Below are 26,692 nucleotides of genomic sequence, written 5' to 3'. Positions count from 1 at the left end.
AAAAACCAGGAAGCGTGGAAGGCGGACGTAGGCATAGCCTCTTTATCTGAGACGTCGTTTTAACATAAGCATCGGTTCAACTACCAGTTGGTCAACCATTTACTAACCAACAGTATGCCTTACTTTGTGCCATTATTTAGAAGATAAACTTACGAAGACAAAACACGTCAGTGCAGAACTGAAGATGCACCGTGTTCTTAACAGTTTACAAGATGCCTCCACTACGTCTACAATCAACCCTCAAGAGTGTGAGTACTAATTAACGGTGCTCAACCTTGGCCAAGGAACTGTCCCCCCCTTTTTTTTTTCCTAGCCTTTATTTGACGATGTGCACATTTAGCTAGGAAGTCATGTTCAAACTGTCTAGTTTAATCATTCGTGGCGTGTCCATTAACATACGTTGTGTTCCCGTTCCCCTCTATCAAGTTTTAAATTTTATTGCCCGAGAGGAATGTGTTCAAAGTAGTGAGTAGAACTTTTGGTATTATTTCAGTCACCATTTTTACTTTCATTGGTTGATTAGTCATTTGATTATTGATTTACGATTTAATTGATTTGACCATTTTCTTGGCATTTTTCATTTTTCATATGCCATGCGGTCTTTATTCAAATTTCAATTAGGTAGTTTTGCTGTTTTTTCCTGTGTCAGTTAGGTGGAAATTCCTGTTGTACTTCATGGAAATAAATGCCATTTTTAGGTTAAAATTATTAACTTTTTTCAACTTGACCTTTATATTTTGAAATGACTAAATGAGTTATCACATGAGGTGAGATATGACTTAAGGGTAAGTTTATATTTACGTCAATTTAAAGCTATCGGTGTCAATCCTTTATTGTAATGTTCTACGGCATTACCTTCCGGTGGTCCTTAGGACGTCTTGACTTTTACAGTACTGCTCCCCTTAACTCTTTGTGAAACTGTTGTTAACGTAACTGATTCAGTCCAACCACACTTGATTGGGATTTACTATTCTGCGCACTGGAGTAGCGTCTGAACATCAAGGTGATATCGGTGCCGACAGTCCCGGTATAGAATAATCTTTGGACTTAAACGTGTGTAGGGAAAGCAAACCGTCTTCGTTGCGGTTCTGTAGTTTGTCATGTGTGAGAGTGTTGGCGCTCTATCCTTCAGGCTCGGGTCCGGAAATCAGAAACGGGGAGGCCTTTCCCGGAGTTATTTCCCACAACACCAGCCTCTAGCTGCAGTCAAAATCAAAATAAGTATTCACCCAAGACATTCACCACTGTCGTAACCTAACTAAAACGTAAACAAACAATCTTATTTATACCAACAGTCTTTCTTATAACAAACAATCGATACACTAATTACTCTCTCTCTCTCTCTCTCTCTCTCTCTCTCTCTCTCTCTCTCTCTCTCTCTCTCTCTCTCTCTCTCTCAGGATTTGGCAAAAAAGCAAAAATCAAAATAAATAAAAATTAATCCTCCACATTCCACCCCCCTTACTTTGCCAAATCCTTCTACACAACACTTACCTAATTTTTTCATAACCCAGTCGCAGTCAGGAACAGGACCTCTACTCAGAGTAACTGGGCCTTCATACACTCTCCCATTCCCTTCTTCCTTATCACAATCATTCGCTACATTAAAACTATTCCTATCTAAATCCCTATCATCTAAGATATCATGTACAATCCCATCTACCTCGTTCTCATCTGGCCTTAAAATTACACTCATTTCTGTAAACAGTTCATCCATTTCATCAAAAACATTCTCAACTTTAGCAAAAGATTCATTCATGCTACTTATCATTCTCCTATCTCTCACTCTTGCATTATTCATTCTTTCTTTTACATCATCTAACGAAAAGCCACACATACTATAAGTATCATTCATACTCAGCCACGTTTCATCTGTATTGATACATTTATCTTTCACACTCACTAGCACATTTACACTCTTGTCATACTTATTCGTATTCTTACCTATACCTATAAATTTCCCTTGCACTTTCTCCTCACTTAAAACTTTCAAACGCCTCTTTTTCCTATATTCAACTAACACTAATTGTTTATTTTCCAGCCCTAACTTCTCATGCATACTAGATTCATACTTGCTCATTTCCAACCAATTATTCATCCCATTCTCACAAACATTGATCCTATTCCTTCCACACACACAGGAGGACTCACCCAGCTGAACCCTCTTACACTCTAGTTTCCCGAACATCCTGGCTGACTTAATCCCTTCCTCCTACATACTCTAGCTACATAACCCATCTGCACCACATTCAGTACACTTACCCTGCGGCTCCTTGCACATTCTAGCACAATGACTATCCTTACCACAATTACCACAAATTACATTCATACGATTACTAAAACATCCACTCGCTATGTGCCCAGTCATACCACATTGATAACATTTAACCCCTTTCTCTTTCTTACACTCACTAATACGATGCCCTGTCTCTACACACCCGAAACATGCTCCTAACGCCCATCTACACTCATTCTTTTTATGCCCTACTTTCCCACACCTATAACACTTCTCCCCACGGACACAATTATCTGACCTACCTCGCTGCACACTAGCACTCCTATCCCTCCAAACCTGATTCCCTTGCCTAAACCCTTCATTTGTCCTTACAGGTATTCCCACATTACTCGCCCTAACACTCCTATCTACTACACTATCAGCTACCCTCATCGGTCCTCTCATAACAGCATCTCTAAAACTAACAAATTCTGGCACACTTTCCTCCATTCCACTTCTTACTCTCACAGATTTACTTTCTTTCATACATCTCTCTAACTTGTAATCCTCAACTATCTCTAAGATATCATCCCATGTCAATCTTTCTTTCGTCCACCTCATCTTCTCCTTACGTTTCAAATCAATAAATTCACTCACATTCTCAGGTATGGTCACCAGAAACTTCCTCATTAACTCCTTATTCTCATTTATGCCTTCATCCCCATACTTCTTCCTAGCTAACGTTTCCAACCTACATACATACATTGATATAGCTTCTCCTGCATTCATCCTTGCCTCATCAAAATCATTCTTACGCTTATACCTAACACTCCCTTTTATACGTTTTACCTGCTCAATTATTCTCTTTTTCACGCTTTCATAATCAACGTCACCTACACTCATTATCACACCATACATCGTCAACAAATAACCAGTCAAATATTCTCCTAACTCCCTATCCCAAACTCTCTTACTATCACCATACTTATCCTGACAATACTTCTCATACTCCTTGAAAAATTCATATACATCCCTACTACTATGCTCATTGAACCTTTCACACCGAGGTACCTCTCTTATAAATACAGTCTTACACACATCACGTTCATTCTCACTGCTACTTTCCTTCTTGTTTCCTACTTCCACGCTAGAATATAAGAAATCTAATTCCACACCCATACTCCTATCCTTAATTATACTCTTCCTAGGCCTTTTCTTACTCACCACTTTCACCCACTAACGATCATCCTTGCTATCATCCTGACACTTTTTCTTCTCTTTCTTCACATCACTTTTACCTTTCTTCTCATTCTTCCTATCACATTTCTGTTCATCCTTACTATGCCTAACTCCCTTATTTTCAATCTCACTATCACTATTACTATTACTGTAGCAGGTTGGCCAGGGCACTAGCCACCCGTTGAGATACTACCACTAGAGAGGTATTGGATCCTTTGACTGGCCAGACAATAATGCATTGGATACCTTTCTCTGGTCACGGCTTATTTTTTCTTTGCCTACCCTTACACAGAATAGTCTGGCCTATTCTTTACATATTCTCGTCTTTCCTCATACACCTGACAACAATGAGATACTTAACACTTCTTCACCCAAGGGGTTAATTACTGTACTGCAATTTGTTCAGTGTACTTTCCTCTTGGTAAGGGTAGAAGATACTCTTTAGCTATGGTAAGCAGCTCTTCTAGGAGAAGGACACTCCAAAATTAAACCATTGTTCTCTAGTCTTGGGTAGTGCCATAGCCTCTGTACCATGGTCTTCCACTGTCTTGGGTTAGAGTTCTCTTGCTTGAGGGTACACACGGGCACACTATTCTATCTTATTATTTGTTTTTGCTCTTGTTGTTTTGAGATGGCGTGTTGGGCAGGCTTAATAGAAGGGCCATGGATGCCTGGTGGTTTATCAAGAGGTTGTCTTTTCCTTTTTCTGACTCTTTTTCTTCTCAAAACCATCCTTACTGTCCTCCCTTCACTTGAAGTGGCTATCCTGGAGGGTATTTAGCCTTGCATGGTGCATCGGCTCCTCCATGTTGATCAGTTTTTCCGACTTTTTACTATAGTCTATGGGTATCATCAATCACTTTATTTATAATTCTGTACATATTGTTTTTGTTATAATTCTTGTTAATCTAGTTTTTAAGTATGATGTCTCTTTTTTATTTCTATTAATTCTTATGCTGTCTGGAGACATTGAGCGAAATCCGGGACCAGTACGTCCTAGATTTCGTCAATGTCGTTTTCTGTATTGCAATATTCGTGGTCTTCATGCAAATATCCAAGACCTTACAGTTGCATCCAGACAGTATGATATTCTTTTGTGCTCATAAAATTTGGTTTCTAATATGAGGCACTCATCTGAGCTCCTTATAAGTGGTTTTAAGAAGCCAATAATGTTGAAACGCAATGCCATCCCTAGGGCCAGGGGAGTGGCGGTGTATATTAGGACCGAGTACCCTGCTTCTCATAAGTCCTGCTATCAATGTGGATGTCATGAGACTCGGGTGATAAAAGTTTGTGGCAGGCATAACAACTTTTATTTGTGTTCGATCTACCGGAATCCAGACATGGATGATTCTATCTTCGATTGTCTTCTTACCATTATGGGTAAGATACAAGAAGATGATAGAAAGGCTTCTTTTGTCTTTGTTGGTGATTATAATGTCCACCATAAGGAGTGGTTAAGTTCTATCTCTCCTACCGATCCCCATGGCTTAAGAGCTTTAGACTTTGCCTCTGAATCAGGCTGTGAGCAAATCATAAATGAAGCTACTCACAGGTCTGGTAATTGCTTGGACCTCGTATACACTGACTCCCCTGGCGTTATAACTAGTAAGGTTGGTTCTCCAGTCGGGACATCTGATCATGCCTTGATTTCATTATTAGTGAAGACTGAGCAGCCTGTCCCTGATATATCATATTCTTGTAAAATTTATATGAAATCCCAAGCTCACTGGAATGGGATTTTGCATGATCTTTTGTGCTTGAATTGGTCACAATTATATAATAGTGTAGATCCTGTTGTCCCTTTGAATGAGAATCTAGTTACATAATCGATAGGCGTATCCCTTCTCGTGTGCTAAAGTACCGAGTGAAAGACAAACCTTGGTTCAATGATGATTGTAGACGTGCTTATTTGGAGAAGCAGGAGGCCTATCACCTGTGGAAGAGTAACAGATCAGATTTGACCTGGAACAACTATACTCAGCTTCGAGCTTTTGCTCCGAGAGTTTATGCCTCAACTGAAAAGGAGTACAATTTAACCATAAAAGAAACCCTTTCTGGTACAACCCAGGAACATAAATGGTGGTCTACCCTTAAATCTGCACTCTTTGGTGTAGATGCAACAGTTCCTCCTTTACTTACACCTGATGGCTCAGTCACTCACTGTCCAAAGGAAAAGGCAATCCTTATGGCTGATGTTTTCGACAGTAAACAGAGTATTGAAAAACTCGAACTTCCCCATTCTTGTTTTCCTGAGACTAAACTAACTAGTTTAGCTTTTCGATCTTGTGAGATTAAAGCTCTGTTGATGGACCTTGATGCTTATGGAGGTGCAGACCCAAATGGTATTTTTCATTTGTTTTTTATAAAGACAGCAGATTTCTTAACTCCAACGTTATCTGTTATTTTGCGCAAGTTAGCAAGAAGAGGAGCTTTTAGCACTTGTTGGAGAATTGGTAATGTTACTACTCTATGTAAATGTGTTTGTGGTAGCTCAAGTCCCACTGATTACCACCCATTTTCCATAACTCCCATATTATCTAAAATTTTTGAACGTCTTCTGGCAAAACGTCTTAATAGGTTAGCTGAAGGTAATCATCTACTCCCTAGTTTGCAATTTAGTTTTCGTAAAGGCCTTGGAGCATGTGATGCCCTTCTTACAATCTCCAATGTTGTACAGAAGTCCCTTGATTGTGGTCAGGAAGTGCGTATGATTGGCCTTGATTTTAGTGCTGCCTCTGACCATGTAAATCATGAGGCCCTTGTTTTCAAACTGAAACAGTTGGGAGTGGGTGGGTCGTTTCTTAGCGTTATTATTGATTTTTTTAAGTAATAGATCTCAAAGAGTTGTTGTTGACGGGCACCATAGTGAGTATAGGAATGTGATATCCGGTGTTCCACAGGGTAGTGTTCTTGGCCCATTACTTTTCATACTAATTTATATACACATGACATGTGGGTTGGCCTAGAAAACAAGCTTGTTGCATATGCAGATGATGCTACTCTCTTTGCATCAATTCCATCCCCTGAATGTAGATTTGGGGTTGGTGAATCCCTTAATAGAGATTTAGCTAAAATTAGTGCTTGGTGCAAATTATGGGGTATGAAGTTGAATCCTAACAAAACTCAAAGTATGATTGTAAGTAGGTCAAGGACGATGGCTCCTCAACATCCGGATCTCAGTATTGATAATGTTTCTTTAAATTTGTATGACTCTTTCAAAATTTTAGGTGCGATTCTCGACATCAAATTTACTTTTGAGAAACATTTAAGGTCTGTGTCTTCTTCAATTGCACAAAAAATTGGCCTATTGAGAAAGTCTTTTAAAATTTTCGGTGATCAATCTATTTTGAAGAAGTGTTTTAATTCTTTCATTCTACCTTGTTTTGAGTATTGTTCTCCTGTCTGGTCTTCAGCTGCTGATTCTCATCTTAATTTGTTGGACAGAAACGTACGGTCTATTAAATTTCTTATTACTGATCTAGATATTAATCTCTGGCACCATCGTTCAATTAGTTCATTATGCATGTTGCATAAGATTTTCCATAACTCTGATCATTCTTTACATTCAGATCTCCCTGGACAATTCTATCCTGTTCGTAATACTAGGCAAGCAGTTAATTCTAATAGCCAGGCCTTCTCCATCCTGAGGCTCAATACTACGCAGTACTCTAGAAGTTTTATTCCAGCTGTTACTAAGTTGTGGAATGATCTTCCTAATCGGGTAGTTGAATTAGTAGAACTTCAAAAGTTCATAGTTGGAGCAAATGTTTTTTTTGTTGACCAGGCAGACGTGAGACTTTTTATAATTTATATATGACATATTTGTTTTTGACGTTGTTAATAGCTTATATATGAAATATCTGTTTTGACGTTGTTGCCTTTTTTAGAATGATTTATTGTTAATTTGTTCTCTTCATTTATTTATTTCCTTATTTCCTTTCCTCACTGGGTTATTTTTCCCTATTGGGGCCCCTGGGCTTATAGCATCCTGCTTTTCCAACTAGGGTTGTAGCTTGGATAGTAATAATAATAATAATAATAATATCACTTCCTTTCCCATTATCACCTACCTTAACCTTCTCTTCCACTATCAACCCATTACCCGTAGCAGAGGCCACCCCTCCGACTGCGCCTTCACCCATGAAAGTTTTCATCATTCCCATTACCTGCCCCATCATAGCTTCCATTCGTTTCTCATTCTCACGCATCCTTATCTCAACACCCTCTTCCACTCTCTTTACGCTTCCATTTAGTGCTTTCAGTTCCTTTCGCATCTCCTCATTCTCACAACTTAACCTCTTATTCTCATACAGAAACTTCTCCTCACGCTCCTTGCTCATGCCACAATTCCTCCTTCAAAACCCTTAATTGCTCCTATATTTTTCATCAACCTTATATCTAATTCCTATTCCTAATTCAGTCCTTTGTCTAACAGTCCAGCTTCCAATCCCACCTCGCCAGTCCCTGTTCGGGCGCCAAAATAATGTGGCGGGATGTTGCAATAACAACCCCCACACCCTTGATCACACTAACTGACAATTGTCTCTAGAAAACAAACTTTCCCCTTACATTATCATAAACTGGACTCTTAGACAAAAGGAAAAAAAACAAAACATGACCTTAATACTATATTACCTACAAACTAAAACAATTAAAAAAACATTCAAATAACCAAAAAATGTCAATCACAAAACCTTAATACTAAAGACAGACAAACAAATCCCCAAACCTAAATCTTCAAAAACAAAATATACAGTAAATACATGTGTGAGCACGGACACCGTCGCCAATACTCAAAAATACCCCTCACAAACCCGACACGACACAGTTCATAAACAGTACAAAAAAAAAAAAAAAAACACAAACTAAAATAATAATCACAGCCAAGTTTGCAATATTTATACAGTATGTATAATTGTGTTTGGACACCGTTGTCCATACAAGGCACAAGAGACCTTCACAGTCCACTGCCACAGCTTATTGGCAAACTACCACACTCACTTCTTATATCGGGGCTAATTAATTATAGTCATTATCATCAAAATCCTTCTCATCAGTGATCCAAACGGAAAATCCTTCAAACGGGCTGGGTCATTATGGCATCAATATCAATAAAATCGTTAAGAGCAATCAAATCAAAATCATAATCGTAGTCCAGGTCATCAACAAGTAAATAAATCTGAGCAGTCGTATCAAGTTCTGTTACAGGCCAAGTTGTCAACAATCAAGTAAACATTCAAGGGAACTCTCTCCAAAGGAGTAAGTCTAGCCAAGGAGGAATCATTTATCTATATCTATATACCAAGGCACTTCCCCCAATTTTGGGGGGTAGCCGACACCAACAATGAAACAAAACAAAAAGGGGACCTCTACTCTCTATGTTCCTTCAGCCAAATCAGGGACCCAACCGAGTTCAGCTGGTACTGCTAGGGTGCCACAGCCCAACCTCCCACATTTCCACCACAGATGAAGCTTCATAATGCTGACTCCCCTACTGCTGCTACCTCCGCGGAGGAGGAATCATGGCTTTTGAAATAAATAAACACTTCCACGCTGGTAATAAAGAATTATTAATAATAATAGTCCAGCATTCACACCAGCCTCTAGCTGCAGTCAAAATCAAAATAAGCATTCACCCAAGACATTCACCACTGTCGTAACCTAACTAAAACGTAAACAAACAATCTCATTTTTTGGGCTCAAGCCATGGCGTCCTGATGGAAGGTTCCTTTTTGGTAGCTTCCTTGGGTAAATAACTACTAGGATATTCCCAGAGAATTTAACCACAGGTTATCACAGAATTCTAACTTCTGGAGCGAGTATCCTAAAGGTTTCCCTTTTAAGACATCGTATATCAACAGGGGACGCATGTATTAACGCGCCACATAGCTATCTACACCCCGAACAGAGTTAATGCTTCGGTGTGTAAGGGCTGAGAATAGCTGGGAGCCGTTCCATAGCTAATCTCATTCGTGGCTACTACTGATACTCAAGACGTAAACAAACGGGCGCCATTGCTTAAATGACGTCACGTCCGTCTTTATCCTTTGTTCAGTAGCTCGCCCTACTTAGACGGATTTTCCCTGTGCTTCACTTATCGCTTTGCATCTACGTAATGTCGCTACCTTCAGCCTCGCCTTCTTCTGGAAAGTTGAGTACAAGGTTCCAGTATTGTTTAGTTAAGCTCTGACCGTAAAGTAAATATTACTTTCCGAGATAATTGCTGTTTTGTGGCAGAGCTGTGCCTCTACCGGACCCGCCATTTTATGGCGTCGTTGTTGTTATGCATGCCTTATTTAGTTAGCCACAACAACGCTTCCGGCCTTATTTACTAATCGATTACATTAGTTTATTTAGTCTTCATAGCTAGGAACTTTTATATCGTGTTTCGACGCTTTTTATCGGTCATCGATTGACCTCATACCAGTCGGCTTCTATAGCCCCCAGGCCAGAGCGCCTGTATATAAGTGTTCATGCATGATTTTATTAGTGATCCTAGACTAAGTTATGAAGATAGTGGCATTATTTTACAATACTTTCGACCGTGATGCAAATGTTTTTCGTCTTCAGGGACCATATAGGGGATAGGTTAGTTAGTGTCCCTTCCTAACCTAACCTCCTGGTAGGACCCCTATATGCTTCCTTCATCCCCTGCCTTGGCACTCCCTCTGTTTAGCCTTGATTTCCTTTCTGAGTAAGGGGATCAAGTGTCTAATGGAGTATTCATCGCCTCTCAGTCCTCCCTAAGGGAATGACCCCCCCTTAGGGTTGCGTCCGAGAGTGAGGTTAGGCTAGCCCTTCCTCTATGGCTAGGAATAGTCTATGACTGCCCTGCCATAGCGATATGTCTTCTATCCTTCCTAGTTCAGGACTCCTAGCCCTGTTCTAGGTTAGGTTTTGGAAAGTTACTCTGTCCCCTGCTGAAACTATACCCATGCACCGTTTCAGCCTGGCGGCCTTATTTTTAGGTTAGGGAGTGTCCTCCCTTTCCCTAGTGGCCGCTCTGGTACAGATCCCCTTCCTTGGAAGACTCTTCTCTTCTCCCCTCCCCACCTATCTCTTGTATAGCCTAGCCTACACTTAGGTTAGTCTATACCCATCTGTCCCCTGTCCTACAACTCCTCCTTAGGGCGGAGTGATAGGGCTACCTTGAGCTTCCTTGTGCAGTCCGCTCTGGTACATATACCCTTCATAGTGTCCTATGGGGTTAGCCACTGGATGCGTTCTGCATGTGGAGGTCTCTCCCCTCTTGGGTGTCCCCTAGTCCTCCCTTGGGCTACCCTAGCCCCCGGTCCTCTGCGACCCCAGCTCCTGGGTGATAGAGCCTGCCTCTATCATGGGTACACCCTCTCAGGGGGGGATGTCTGGATTCCATGGCTGGACTTCTTACATCCCTCCCCCTGTCTCTCTCACTATCCGGGTGCCGGTCCCTTGCCGCCTCCACTGTCGGCGATACCTGCCTCCTACCTTGGTGACTCTCCCCTACCCTCATGCCGCCAGCCCCTCCGCTTGCCGGGGGACTGTCGACCGCCGCCGGCTCCCGCCGACGGCCTTCCTCCTTCCTCCTAGCTTCACCGTCCGCCAGCCGGTCGGCCACCGGAGTGCCGGCATTCACTGCCGGCAACCTGGTTCAGCTATAACCATCCTTATCCCAGTCACCAATCCGGCATCCTCCGACTGCCGGAGCCGCCGCTCCTCTGTCGGCGTGCCGCCGCTGTACCGGCGGCCGCCACTCTGGCTTTACTCTTGACTTACATTTTGTCTCTCCTAATGCCAGAAACTCTGCTGGAGCGGCCTCCGGCGTGCCGGAGGTCTGCTGGAACCTCCTGGAGGCGTCAAGGATACTTGCACCCCCTTCTCCTAGCTATCACTTGTATACTGATAGCCCTACACTGCAAACAGATAGCCTGTTACACTCTTTAGACCAGTGCCTTGGTACTGTTCTATTAGTAAGCATGCTGTCCCTTTGCATTCTTCAATATTCCAGCATGCTGCGTGCATCTTAGCGTGGCTGGTTGCCGGAAGCAATTACCTTAAGGGACCTGTTAACTCCCTAATCTGGGACTGATTGATCTCAGTCCCAAACTTATCCTTGGTTTTCCACGGAATTCCATTGCCCTGTGGAATTTCAGGGAATACTATCCTGTGCCTTTGGCCATCTCGGATTACCCATGGATAAAGCTTGCGGTAGCCAGACGGGCGAGATGCATGGAGTATGTTTTCTTTACTACTTCAATCTCTATGCATCACTCCCTTCATTAAGTTAAAATTAATGATTAATGTTAACTTAGCTTAAGAGCCATTCTTATGACTCCCCCCATACTCATTTTCTCTTTCTTCCACAGGAGGAGCAGACGAAGTGTGACTTCGACTTCTGCGCTGTGAAACGCCCGCACTTCTACGGGCATACGGCTTGCAGGACTCACGCCCCTTGTGCTGACAAGAAAGGGGATCTGAAATTCTGGAACCCACTGAATTGTACGGTCTGCCAGGCTCACCTAGTTGATGCCTTCCATAACCCTCCCTCAGCGGAGGTCAGGGACATTTCTCGGGAGAAGTTACGCAAGTGGGTGCGTGGCTTCCAGAAGAATGCCACTGAAGAATTGAGGTCACTCCTGTTCCCTAAGGCCTCCCCTGATTCTGTGGTTCCCAAGGATGCGATTCCCACTGTCCAAATTACAGTGGAACCTGATGTTGTCATGGCTCAGTCCATGCACGAGTGCCGCCTGGATTCTGAAGATGACGAACATATGTCGGACGTCTCGGAAGACACGGAGAAGACTCTTATGGCTCAAGGAGCTGAAGATGACGAAGACCAGGTGGAATACGCCGAGTCGGAGCAAGAGGTCGCTCCTCCTTCCATCTCCGCTCCTACTCCTACACCGACGGAAGTATCTATCCCGTCTACCTCCACGACCCCGGATCCCTCTTCTTCCACTCAAGAAATGATCCGGTTGATTAGAGCCGTCATGGACGACAGGTTAAAGGAGAATCAGGAGTTCATCAGGTCCATGATGGGATCCAGAGAACCGAAAAGGATTTCGGTTAAGGATCTCCCCGCTTGCTCACATGCCAACCCGTGGAGGTATGCTGAGCATATGGTTATCGCGACCGGCAGGATCTTTATCAGCGACAAGATCGGCACGGTCCCTTTGGAAGACGTGGAGTTCTTCCCAAACTTTGAGGCCTACCCGGACTGTTACGTCCGACTTCGTTCCGAACCTGCCTCTAAGGAAGAGACCGAACCGAAGGAAGAGATAGTGTTCGATCTCGCGAAGGCCCAGGCTATGCTAGCCAACACATTCAAGAGTAGGGGTTTTACCTGCTCTAAGCTTCCGGCCCTGAGCAAGAAGCACCCTACTTATGTCGCACCTGAAAATGCGGTACTTCCATTCTTGGAAAAGGCCTTCGCTGCGTGCCTGAAGGCTGTGGAAGAGGGGAAAGCCTGCCCTGCACTGGAGGAGTGCAGACCCTTCTCCATAGTTACTCCCCCTGACGCTCGACACTGGAAGGATATCCAGCATACTTTCGTCGTGGGAAAGCTAGATCCTGACGTCGCCGGACATCAGTTTAATGAAGACCTCCCTAAGCTCAACGATCACCTCCTTCGTCGGGAACAAGATACGAAGGAGAGGCTCGCAGCATCTATGTCTCACCAAGTCCCACTTGAAATTATGGCCTGTGACACCAGAGTACCAGACCACTACATGGTACTCTCCAAATCCCACATGACTACAGTGATGAAGGACTTGTACCACTTCATGAAGGCTCGGAGAGCCTGTCGTGAATTCGTGTTTGCAGGTGCCACTGTGAAACACGAACCCCGGAGGCTGATTTCCTCCAACATCTGGGGCAAACACCTCTTTCCTTCTGACCTTGTGAAGGAAATCACTGACAAAGCCGCCACGGAGAATAGGAACCTTCTCCACAAGTGGGGCATGTCAAGAAAAAGGAAACCATCTCAGGACGACGGACCTCAACCTAAGAGGAAATCCCTAAAACAGAAACCCCAGCAACGTCAACATAGACGTCAGTTTCCGGGACCCGCTACCTCCCAAGTGGCAGCTCAGCCACAACAGACCTTTCAATTGGTCACCCAACCGGTGTTGTCACAGTCACCGGTCTTCACCCCTGCTTTCGAGCAACAGACAACTACCTTTCGTCCCAAAGGTAGAGGCTCAAACAGAGGTGCAAGCAGAGACGCATCTCGCCGTCCCTCCAGAGGCAGAGGAGGAAAGGGAGCTAGCGGCCGAGGCAGCAAGCCCTCGGGACACCAGAAGCAATGAAGTGCTTCCGGTGGAAGGAAGACTCCGCCAATTCCAGGATCGTTGGACCTCCGATCCCTGGGCACACAGCATCGTCAAGAAGGGTCTAGGCTGGAGTTGGACTCAACCACCCCCAACCTTCCAGCAATTCTTCCAACAATCAACCCCCCTTCTGGAAGAATATGTCCTAGATCTCTTGAACAAGAAGGTGATAAGGAAGGTAAAGTCCACCAGGTTCCAAGGGAGACTGTTTTGTGTCCCCAAGAAAGACTCCGACAAACTGGACTTATCCCCCCTCAACAAGTTCATAGCGAACGACAAGTTCAAGATGCTGACTCTTCAACAGATAAGGACCCTTCTGCCTCGAGGTTCCTACACGGTCTCCATAGACCTGGCGGATGCCTACTGGCACGTTCCAATGAACCATCACGCTTCCTCCTACCTAGGATTTCGACTCCAAAGGAAAAGCTACGCCTTCCAGGCCATGCCCTTCGGCCTCAACGTGGCCCCTCGGATCTTCACAAAGCTGGCGGATGCCATAGTACAACAGCTCCACCTCCGAAACGTCCAGGTGATGGCCTACCTCGACGACTGGCTAGTCTGGGCTCCATCGCTCGAAGATTGTGTAAAATCTTGCAACAAAGTCACCCAGTACCTAGAACACCTGGGATTCAAGATCAACGAGAAGAAATCTCGCCTCTCTCCAGCTCAGAAGTTCCAATGGTTAGGAATCCAGTGGAACCTTCAGTCACACCGCCTTTCCATTCCCCAGAAAAAAAGGAAGGAAATAGCAGGGTCTGTCAAGCGACTGCTGAAATCCAAACGGATCTCAAGATGTCAGCAGGAACGAGTTCTAGGCTCTCTACAGTTCGCCTCAGTAACAAACCCAGTGCTTCGTGCACAGCTAAAGGATGCCGCGGGAGTCTGGAGACGTTCTGCATCCATCGCTCGAAGAGACCTCAAGAGACGGCTTCCAAACAGACTTCGACTTCTCCTAAAGCCGTGGTCAGAAGCAAAGGCCCTGAAAAGGTCCATTCCTCTTCAACACCCCCCTCCATCACTCAACATCCACACGGACGCTTCGCTGGAGGGTTGGGGAGGTCACTCCCACCAAAAACAGGCTCAAGGCACCTGGTCTCCCCTGTTCAAGACGTTCCATATAAACATCTTGGAGGCCATGGCGGTCCTTCTAACTCTGAAGAAATTATCCCCGCCGCCCTCGATCCACATTCGTCTAACCCTAGACAACTCGGTGGTAGTTCGTTGTCTCAATCGCCAAGGCTCAAGATCGCCCCAGATAAATCAGGTGCTTCTCCCAATCTTCCGTCTGGCAGAGAAGAAGAAGTGGCACCTGTCTGCAGTTCACCTACAAGGATTCCGCAACGTGACAGCGGATGCTCTATCTCGGACAAACCCGATAGAGTCGGAATGGTCTCTAGACGCAAGATCGTTCTCCTTCATCTCTCACCAAGTCCCAGAACTTCAGATAGATCTCTTTGCAACGAGCGACAACAATCAACTTCCTCGGTATGTGGCCCCGTACGAGGACCCCATGGCAGAAGCAGTGGATGCCATGTCACTGGACTGGAACAGATGGTCCAAGATCTACCTGTTCCCTCCCACCAACCTTCTGTTGAAAGTCCTCTCCAAATTGAGAACCTTCAAAGGAACAGCGGCCCTAGTGGCTCCCAAGTGGCCCCGGAGCAACTGGTAACCCCTGGTCCTGGAGCTGCAGCCCAAACTGATCCCTCTCCCGGGCCCAGTTCTCACTCAACAAGTACAGAAGTCGACTGTCTTCGCTTCATCATCGAAAATCAAGGACCTTCATCTCATGATTTTCTCTCCCTAGCCGCAAAGAAGAGGTTTGGGATCTCGAAGAAAAGTCTGGACTTCCTAGAGGAATACAAGACCGAATCCACGAGACGGCAATACGAATCATCCTGGAGGAAATGGGTCTCCTTTGTCAAGACAAAAAATCCTAAAGAAATCACGATTGATTTCTGCATGTCCTTCTTTATTCACCTTCATGGACAGGGATTAGCAGCCAATACGATTTCAACCTGCAAATCGGCCTTGACCAGACCAATTCTATATGCTTTCCAAATTGATCTGTCCAGCGACATCTTCAACAAACTACCGAAAGCATGTGCTCGCCTACGCCCAGCACCCCCACCGAAACCGATCTCCTGGTCACTAGACAAGGTGCTCCATTTCGCTTCCAACTTGGATAATGATTTATGCCCTCTCAAGGATCTGACTCAGAAAGTTATATTTCTCTTTGCTCTTGCTTCAGGAGCTCGAGTCAGCGAAATAGTGGCATTATCAAGAGAAGAAGGACACATCCTGTTTACCGATACAGGAGACGTTACCCTCTCCCCTGATCCGACGTTTCTCGCCAAAAATGAATTACCCACCAAAAGATGGGGCCCCTGGAGAATATGCCCCCTGAAGGAAGATGTCTCTCTATGCCCAGTAGAGAGCCTCAAGGTCTATCTTCGCAGAACTTCGAACTTTGGTGGAGGCCAATTCTTCAAAGGAGAAACATCGGGCAGCGACCTGTCACTGAAACAATTAAGAGCGAAAATCACCTACTTCATTCGCAGAGCGGATCCCGACAGTACACCCGCTGGTCATGATCCTAGGAAAGTTGCATCATCTCTGAATTTCTTTCAGAGCATGGACTTTGAAAGCCTTAAAAAACTTCACAGGTTGGAAGTCCTCGCGCATTTTCTTTAAACATTATGCGAAACAAGTGCACGAAGTCAAACATTTTGTGGTAGCCGCAGGTAGTGTTATGAAACCTGCACCTAACTCTGAGTAGAACAGTGAGTTACTTGGGACTCTAACTCTTCGGGTGCCTATGTTGACCCTCGAGCGATACATAGTGATGTTGAAAACATTTAGTGCTTTTATAACTGTTCTTATCCCAGGTGAAATGTCATAGTTGTCACATAAGTGCCGCATGCCCTGAGCATGATGTGTTTTAATCAAGACTTGCGTTCCTCGAGAACGAGTACCTACTAATAAACTTGAAATTCCTTTTCAGATTCAAGAGCAAGTCTTTTTTACAATGTACATTATAATTACTGTAAATGAACTTTACTTATTGCTGTAATTTATTTAATTTCTGCATTTGTGAAATAAAATTTCTATTTTATTATCTGTGCGTCTCAATCAGCTCCTACTTACTATGAAATACATGCCTGTCATAGTTTTATTATCCCCTTTTCCTTATGGTTATGGAGAAATTAAGACACTAACTCTTAATTTATATTCACTCTGATTATGTATGTTCCAATACGAATACTTACTCTTCATACCCTGGAGATGAATCATCCTTCTCGACATACAGTGCCCAACCACCACTAGTCTGCTTTCAGAATGTTCCTATACAAATACCAAACATTCAGCTTCATCTCCAAGTCCTTCAAGTTCTTCTATCAGAATGAATAGCCCTTCAATACCACTTTGACGTCGGCATAGCCCGTGGGAACTTCACTGCCAAGGGGGGCAGGATGCTTCTTCCCTACGGTTCTTTACCAAGATTACTATGCTAATTTGTCAATACCTTGGCACTTACTATTAGGGGAAAATCTACCACGATACATTGATTCTCTGGTATTCTTCCATTAGGACGCCATGGCTTGAGCCCAAAAAACGGATTTTGAGCGAAGCGAAAAATCTATTTTTGGGTGAGATAGCCATGGCGTCCTGATGGACCCTCCCTGCTACTTCGTCCAGTTTTAAGGTCCCACCCTGCTCTGCTGTATCATGGTGATGGGCAAGCAACTGGCTTCAGGATAAAGACGGACGTGACGTCATTTAAGCAATGGCGCCCGTTTGTTTACGTCTCGAGTATCAGTAGTAGCCACGAATGAGATTAGCTATGGAACGGCTCCCAGCTATTCTCAGCCCTTACACACCGAAGCATTAACTCTGTTCGGGGTGTAGATAGCTATGTGGCGCGTTAATACATGCGTCCCCTGTTGATATACGATGTCTTAAAAGGGAAACCTTTAGGATACTCGCTCCAGAAGTTAGAATTCTGTGATAACCTGTGGTTAAATTCTCTGGGAATATCTTAGTAGTTATTTACCCAAGGAAGCTACCAAAAAGGAACCTTCCATCAGGACGCCATGGCTATCTCACCCAAAAATAGATTTTTCGCTTCGCTCAAAATCCGTTTATACCAACAGTCTTTCTCACAACAAACAATCGATACACTAACTACTCTCTCTCTCTCTCTCTCTCTCTCTCTCTCTCTCTCTCTCTCTCTCTCTCTCTCTCTCTCTCTCTCTCTCTCTCAGGATTTGGTAAAAAAACAAAAATAAAAATGATTAAAAATAATCCTCCACACCGACAGCATCAGCCCGCCAGCTCTGCCGGCGGCTCGCCAACTGCCGGTGTGTCACCGATTGCTGGCGCTCTGGCCCAGGCGGCGCCTTGATGGCTGGGGTAGTGGCCAGTAGCATTAACCTGGCCGGCCACTGCCAGCTAGGTTAGTACCCGGCGGCACTAGCTGATAGAGAGAGAGAAAGCAAGGAGTGAAGGGTATAAGTGCTCAGCCTTATTGCCTTCCTCCAGAATGAGGATTCAAATGGAAGGGGAGAATGCATCATTCAGGCTTCCACCCAATGCAAACCACTGTCGGTCTCTGCCAGCCAGTGGAATGTGAATGGCAGTCCAAGAGATGACTGAAGAACAATCTACAGTAAAGGGGTCTCCTGCCGGCAGCCAGCCCAGCCTTCCCGGAGTCTTGTGTCCATAAGGGGAAGCTGAGCGACCAACCTACTACAAGCAGGAGCCCCGGCCGGCCCCACAACCTGCCGGCAAGCAGTGAGATTGTAGGACGACGGCCAAAGGGTTGCGATGGCTAGGCCATCACTAAAGGACAGAGGGGGGAGGGGAAAAGGGTCCTGTATAAAGTGTGGAAGGGACCGGCAGGGTTGCCGGTCCATCCACACCTTTAAGAAACTCTGTTTCAGTATTGGTGCCATCCTAGTCAGCAGGAGAATATCTATTCTCCAGCCTAGGTTCTACCAATACAGTTAAGGGGCCAGCAGCAAGCTTGCCGCCTCCTCCCAACAAGAGAAAAACAGAGTTCCAGTGCCCGCCCCATCCTAGGCGGCAAAAGAATATCTATTCTTCAGCCTAGGGTCTGCGAGCACAGGACTAGACTACTAGACCGCAGGGAGAAGGTGGCGCATCATACAACCACTTCAGGTGCGGCCTAGGGAGGTCTAGCCTCCTATGCCGGCAGCCTAACCCGAGAGGGGAATGACTATCCACCCTGCCGGCCGGCTGCCGGCACAAGACTATATACTCTGAGGTTCTGACCGAAACCCAAAACCTGCTATCTGGGGATAAGGGAAGGGACAGAAAAAACCCTAGCCTAGTCATGCCTGAATGACAACTCGAGGCACGACCAACTAGGGTTGTAGCCTAAGGCTACACTCAGAGGGAAGGAGGGATTACCCTTAAATCTCCACTGGAGACGAGTATTGGTTTATATAATAATTCTAGGTGATATCTATCTCCACCTGAATTGATAAAACGATACACGAGGGTAACCAGGGAACGTATGAAAGTATACTAAAAGCCACTAGGCTAGTAGCCTAGTGGCGGGTGAGAATCTACAGTGATACCTCTGGATACGAAAGTTTCTGCTTACGAAAAATTCAGGTTACGAAAAGCGATTCGAAGATTTTCATGCCCCAGTATACGAATAAAATTTCAGGATACGAAAAGCTTACGAGATCCCAACTCGTCGCCGAGAGTAATTTTAAAAAGCGCGCGCCGCCAGACTTTGAACTTGGGTAAACTCACTTACAGCCTTCCGCTCACCCATTGGTTATCTTCCTACTCAGATGCTAGCTGAAGCCATAAGATCCTGCTTTCCTATTGCTCGGCAACTATCCCACCTTGCTTACGCACGGGCGGTATCGTTAACAGACATTGTGTGCTTTCGCTTGTTTGACGTAGTGTTAAATACATTCGTACGCCACGTGTTATCGTTATTAAACATTCGTTACCGTGCACTGTACTGTATTAGTGTTTACTATACATAGTACTGTATATAACGTACGTAGTGTATTACGTATTGAGCTTAATACTGTAGCCATGGGTCCCAAGAATGTTGCCGAAGGAAAGAAGAAGACGATGCTCTCGATGGAGACGAAACTCGAAATAGTGAAAAAGTACGAGTCTGGCATGCGTTTAAGTGCGATTGCCAAGGAGTATGGCTGGAATCAGTCTACGATAGGCACCATCCTGAAGCAGAAGGCGGCCATCAAAGCAGCGACACCTACTAAGGGCGTCACTATTTTCTCCAACAAGAGAACCCACGTGCATGACGAGATGGAGAGGCTGCTTCTTGTGTGGATCAAAGACAAAGAGATCTCAGGAGACACCATCACTGAGACTACAATTTGCCAGAAGGCCTCCGCCATTTTCGGTGATCTCGTGCGTTTTCAGGCCGAAGAAGGGGCAGGAGAAGGAACATCCCAGCAGGAACCCCCAGAGTTCATGGCTTCTCGGGGGTGGTTTGAGAAATTCAAGAAAAGGACTGGTATTCATTCAGTGGTACGGCATGGGGAGGCAGCCAGCTCGGACACGAAGGCCGCCGAAGCCTTTGTTAAAACGTTTGAAGAGTTGACTCTGCAGGAAGGCAACAGTTCGCAGGAAGTTTTCAATTGCGACGAAACTGGGCTTTTCTGGAAGAAAATGCCTCGTCGGACGTTCATCACGGCGGAGGAGAAGAGGCTACCCGGACATAAGCCTATGAAGGACAGGCTTACCCTCACTTTTTGCGCATACGCTAGTGGGGACTGCAAGATAAAGCCCCTGCTGGTGTACCATTCTGAAAATCCCCGAGCCTTCAAAGCCCACAAAATCATCAAGGAGAACTCTCCCGTGATGTGGAGGGCGAATGCTAAAGCCTGGGTAACGAGGCAACTTTTCATTGATTGGGTGAATGTCTGCTTCGGTCCGACTGTCCGAAAATATTTAGAAGAAAAGCGCCTCCCATGAAATGTCTGCTGGTGTTGGTCAATGCTCCAGCTCACCCTCCTGGCCTCGAGGAATATCTTCTGGCCGAGTATTCCTTCATAAAGGTCATGTACCTACCGCCTAACACCACCCCTCTCCTCCAGCCCATGGACCAGCAAGTTATTTCTAATTTCAAAAAATTGTACACGAAGCATCTCTTCCAGAGATGTTTCCAAGTCACAGAAAGTACAAACCTCACTCTGCGTGAATTCTGGAAAGATCACTTTAATATCGTGATATGCCTCAAACTCATCGATCTCGCTTGGCAGGAAGTTTCGAGGCGTACCCTGAACTCATCTTGGAGGAAGCTGTGGCCTGATGTTGTCTCTACACGAGACTTCGAGGGGTTTGGGAAGCCTGGAGGCGAAGCCGAGATCGTTGACGATCCTGAACCCATTCAACAGTCTGAGGTGGCTGACATCGTACTTGGTACGTCCATGGGGCTAGAAGTTAGTGCCGAGGATATAGATGAACTTATCGAGGAGCACCCCGAGGAGTTGACGATGGATGACCTGAAGGAGTTGGAGACGATGCAAATGAGTGTTGTTCAAGAGCAGTTCTCTAGCGGTGATGAGGAGGATGTTTCACCTTTTAAAACGTCAGACATTAAGGAAATTCTCGCATGTTTCCATAAAATGGCAGACTACATTGAAAAGGAACATCCAGAAAAAGTTTACTGTATACCAACCATGCGCTTTAACACTGCAATGACGTTTGCCTAACGCATTTTAGAAATGTGTTGAAAAGTAGGCAGAAACAAACTTCAATGGATTGTTTCTTATTAAAGAGGCCAGCAGTATTAGTAGGCCAAGATGAAGGTGAAAGTGAAGAAAAGAAACAGAAAAGAGGAAGTGATGAAGAATTAGAAGGTGAAAGTAAAGAAAAGAAACAGAAAAAAGAAAGTGATGAAGAAGTAGAAGAAATTTAGAAAATATGAAAAACGTAAAGTTATAAAAAAGAAAAAAAAATTCAATTTTAAGTTTTATGTTACTGTTAAGTGTTAAAGTAATTTTTTCTTTCATTTTATAGTTTTCCATACGTAATGTTAAGTGTTAACTATTTCTGCCATTTTTTTATTTCGTAAAGTTTAAGTGTTAATGTGTTAAGTGTGTAAATTACTGTACGTAGTCTGTCACTTGTTACGTTTTCTGCCTTATGCCATCCTCCTCTGCCGCGACTTCGTTATCGGACATCGTCTCAATCAAAAGGTAAGTTTCAACTTTTTTCTTAATTAACTGTAACCTTTTTGTCAGGATATCAATCCTTAATTTTGGTGTACGTACAGGTAACAATACACCTTCACTGATCCAAATGTTTTACATACAGTACCGTAACTTTTATACAGTAGTAAAGAAAATGGACCGTTTTCTTAGGGCTTGGAGGGGATAACTAGGCTATAACTACATTATTGAATAATCTCATGGTGGTTTCTGGAATGGATTAGGCTGTTTTTAACTGTTGGGTTAATTACTGAATGATAGAAACAGCTGCATTGCATGTTTATTACCACAGTTTAGCGTGTTTATGAAAGAAAAGGTGTCTTTTCGTAAGGCTTGGAACGGATTAGGCTATTTACATGTAAAACGCTACTCAGGATACGAAAAAATCAGGATACGAAACCATATCCTGAACGGATTACTTTCGTATCCTGAGGCATCATTGTACTACCTTAATCACCGAAACTCTCTCATATACGAACTCAGAAGAGGAAAATTTATATGAAACCAATGTATCTTACATGTATAAATTGACTAAATAGCTTCATTTAATTGTAATAACACTAGGAATGTCTATTATAACATGCATGAAAGTAAACTAAAACGCCTAGGCTAGGAAGATTACCGCAAGCAAGGTTCGGTTACCTAAATCGCCGAAACTATACGAATACAATCGGCATAATATAATTAACTCCTAGCAATGAAGACTGAATAGCTATTAGATATTCATGCTATTTATACCGGGAAAGTCGTTCAGGCTAACTAAATTACTCATGCGTAACGAACGACAGCGCCCATGACGCCTCCGGTTCAGGCAACAGCTCTCTTACTTAATTTAACCTAATTTCATTGTGAGGCAAGAGCTAAAATTTATACAATGTAAAGATCAAATACTCAACTTTCCAGAGGCAAAAGAGGCTGGAGATTGCATGATAAATCCAACGACATAAGCGTAAACACGAGAGTGAAGGGAAAATCACCGAGCTTGTAGCGCTACACTTATATGAATAAAACATGGCTGCAACGATGGCGCCATCTAGATACTCAAGGTAGTAACGGAGGAAGGGTAACTATTTTGGCCACTTTCTCCCTCGAAGCGAAAACGCTATTCGTGGTGAAGATTGCTATGTGTCGTATCAAGATATACGTCCCCTGATATTATGCGATATCCGGGAGAGAAATTTTAAGGATATTCGCGCCAGGAGTTAGAATTCTGGAGACCTAAAGGTAAATTCTCTGGGAATATCACTGTAGTCAAATATACCCTATGAAGCTACTTATAGGAACCTTCCACCAGGACGACATGGCCTGAGCCCAAAAAACGGATTTTGAGCGAGGCAAAAAATCTATTTTTGGGTGAGATGGCAATGACGTCCTAATGGAAGGTTCCTTTAGTAGCTTCCGAAGGGTATATATGACTACAGTGATATTCCCAGAGAATCAAACCAAAGGTTTCACAGAATTCTAACTTCTGGCGCGAGTACCTTTAAGATTACTCTTAAGGGTATCGTATATCATCAGGGGACGTATTCTTGACACGCCACATGGCAATCTACACCCCGAATAGCCCTTAAGCTTCAAGGGGGAATACGTGGCAGAATTAGAAGGGTAGCCCTCTGGCGGCCATTCCTTGTAGCGTTGAGCAAGGTGCTACAGATACAGTAGATCAGGGGGGGGGGGGGAAACTGTGAAGATCTTTTCATAGAAAAGGAGGGTGGGTCCATTAGGATGTCATGGCCATCTCACCCAAAAATAGATTTTTCGTTTCGCTCCAAATCCGTTTTTTGGGCTCAAGCCATGACGTCCTAATGGAAGCATACCAAAGAATTAATGTATCTGTGGTTTTGTGTCAGTGCCTTAACCTTGGGACAATATTTCTACGGCCAAAAGGGCCAATTGAGACAAATGACGTTACCGTTATTCGTCATCATCACTAAGCATAACAATGTTAGTGCTTCCTGCCCCCTGCAGGGAAGAGTCATTTTTAGACGTTAGAAAAGGGCCTCAAGGTAGCATATCTTGTATGAACAAACATAAGTATACACTGAGAATAAAAACGGTCTCCAGGATTGTATATATTGCGGAACCAATATCAGTGTCCTCATCCATTGATTGTAAGCATACAATGATATGAGAAATACTTACATGAGTAAGTTAAGGAACTCTGGTATTTTAAAACATGCAATTGTTGGGCGAATTAGGACGCAACTGCATTTTAATAGACATTTATTCCTAATAAATGACCTCATGCTCAATGAATGTAGCATGATAAGGAAATTATACGAGAGACATACACAGAAATTAATGTTCCCCTTTTGAAAGGGGAAAATGATGAGTGCCACTCTCAAACTGAAGAAAAGCTCTTTTAACAGGACTTTTCTTTATAATTTCTGTACATGAAATAGTTTAACAACACTGTGTACTATGTACACACGGCACTAGTGGCATCCGTATAATTTCACACCTGAGATTCTGAACAGATTCAAAGGGAGGTCACACGAAAATTGCTAACCCCTTCTCCTTTTAATTGATAGTCCCAATCAATTTACTGTTCATCGCAGAGCTAGACGACAGGGTCCAAATAGCACCTGCCGCCACCACATAATACTTTAATCCATAGAATTGCTTAGTATAGTGTCTGTAAGACACATTGGACAACCTCCGATCAGAAAGTGAGCGAAGAGGCTGAAGTCCACACACTGGAAGGTTCAGTGATGAAGCAACTTTCTTCGGATCTTTTTATCTGCAGGGGTACTGTCAGGATCCGCTCTGCGAAAAGGGTAGGTGAGCTTTGCCCTCAGTTGTAGGGATAGTTTGATCCAAAGTTTTCTCCTGTAAAGAGCTGTTCCTCCTGAAGTCTGAAGTTCGATGAAGATAGACCTTAGACGCTCTAGCAGACCTAGAGAGACATCTTCCATCAGAGGGCAGATTCTCCAGGAGCCCCACCTCTTAGTAGATAGGGCGTCTTTAATGAGAAAGGTTAGATCAGACAGAGATGCAGTTCTCCCACTTAATGTGGCCCTCATCTCCAGATAGGGCCACTATTTCACTAACTCTAGTCCCAGAGGCTATAGCGAACCAAAAAAATAACCTTTTAGGTTAGATGCTTGAGGAAACAATCCTCATTGTTCACAGGTGAGGCATAATGTAGGACTTTGTTCAAAGACCATGACATGGGCTTTAGTGGCGTTGCAAGTCTAAGCCTGCACATGTTTTCGGAAATTTATTAAAGATTTCAATCGTTAGATCCATTTAAAGGGCATATAGAAGAGGTCTAGTCGGGGCTGACTTGCACAGGGATAATGGTCCATGGATCCAAAGATCCCATCAAGTGACCTCTCTCGCAAAGTTGGCCATACCCTTGGTGCTTACTCAAGGGTTTATATGGGGACAAGGCCGAAGAACTAGCGTTCTCATAGTATCCAAGGATACACTGCTTCCTTCCTCAAAGGCCAACGTGCTGTTGGCCGCTAGACCCTGAATATAGGGGTGGACAGGGAAGGACAGGCAGAAGATCATCAGATTGTTTTCGGGCCCTTTTGTTTTACAAAACAATTTACTTTTCCCAAGAAGACTCGTATTGTCTTCTCGTTGACTAGACTTGTATTCTTCTAGGAATTCTATTTTTCCTTTAAGATCGCAGTCTTTTTCCTAACCGTTAAGGGCAAGGAATTCATAAAATGAAGGGATCAGGTGTACTGTGATAAATCGAAGGCAGAAAACTTCTGAACCTCCTGGATAATCCTAGATGCATAACTAGGGCTAGCCTCAGCCTCAGTACCTTCATTACAGGGAACGGGGTGTTCTTGGGCTTCCTGGGAGCCAACAGAGCCCCTCTTCCCTGGAAGGGTCTCAGCATGTAGAGGGCCTTCCGGAGGAAATTTGATGGGCTGAACAGGAATTCTAAGTCCATCACTTCTATTGTAGAGACATGATGTCTGTTACCTCCATTAGAGGATCCTCGTATGGGGCTAAATAACGAAATAGTATCTTGATAACGCTCGTGATGAAGAGAACGATCTGCAGTCAGGGACTTGTCCCCTTCTGGGAGGGAATGGGTCTGCGTCCGTGTACCATTCCAACTCTATTGGGTTGAACCCGAGAAGAGCATCCGCTGTCACCTCGCGGATCATATACAAACGAGCTGCTGATAGGCGCGATTTCCTTAAGGAAGGGATGGCTAGCATTCCATAATGAAATGAGACGTCCCTTATTCTCGACAATTTCGACACCTCATTATCGCTTCGATGCCCCAGATCAACCTGAGGAGGTCTGATCTGTGAGGAGAGAGTTATCCACCCATTACAGGGCTAAAATGGCCTACGAGTCCGTGGCCTTTGGTCATTGTAGGGTAAGCGAAGAGGGAATGACCATCATTGGTCCTATTAGATCTCTTCGAGCGTTTGATGCGTATCTTCTCCAGCCTCTTAACGCATCTTATAGTTGTGCACGTAGCACTGGGTCTGTCTTCATCGTGAACTGGAAAGAGTTCGAAACTCCTCCCTGTTAGCGTCATGGAATCCTGACGGATTACAATAGTCTCTTGACAGACCTTGCGATCTCCTTTTACATCCCCCGGGGAAGGGAGCGTTGGGGTGACTACAGGTTTCAATGAGTTTTTAAAAACATTGAAGCCCCTGAGGTGGAGAGAATCGAGATTTCTTGAAGTTATTTGCATCCTCGATGTTCCGGGGCCGGATCATCTC

Source organism: Palaemon carinicauda, chromosome 7, assembly GCF_036898095.1.
Source record: "Palaemon carinicauda isolate YSFRI2023 chromosome 7, ASM3689809v2, whole genome shotgun sequence".
NCBI classification, from domain to species: domain Eukaryota; kingdom Metazoa; phylum Arthropoda; class Malacostraca; order Decapoda; family Palaemonidae; genus Palaemon; species Palaemon carinicauda.
Note: the sequence above shows the minus strand (reverse complement) of the source record.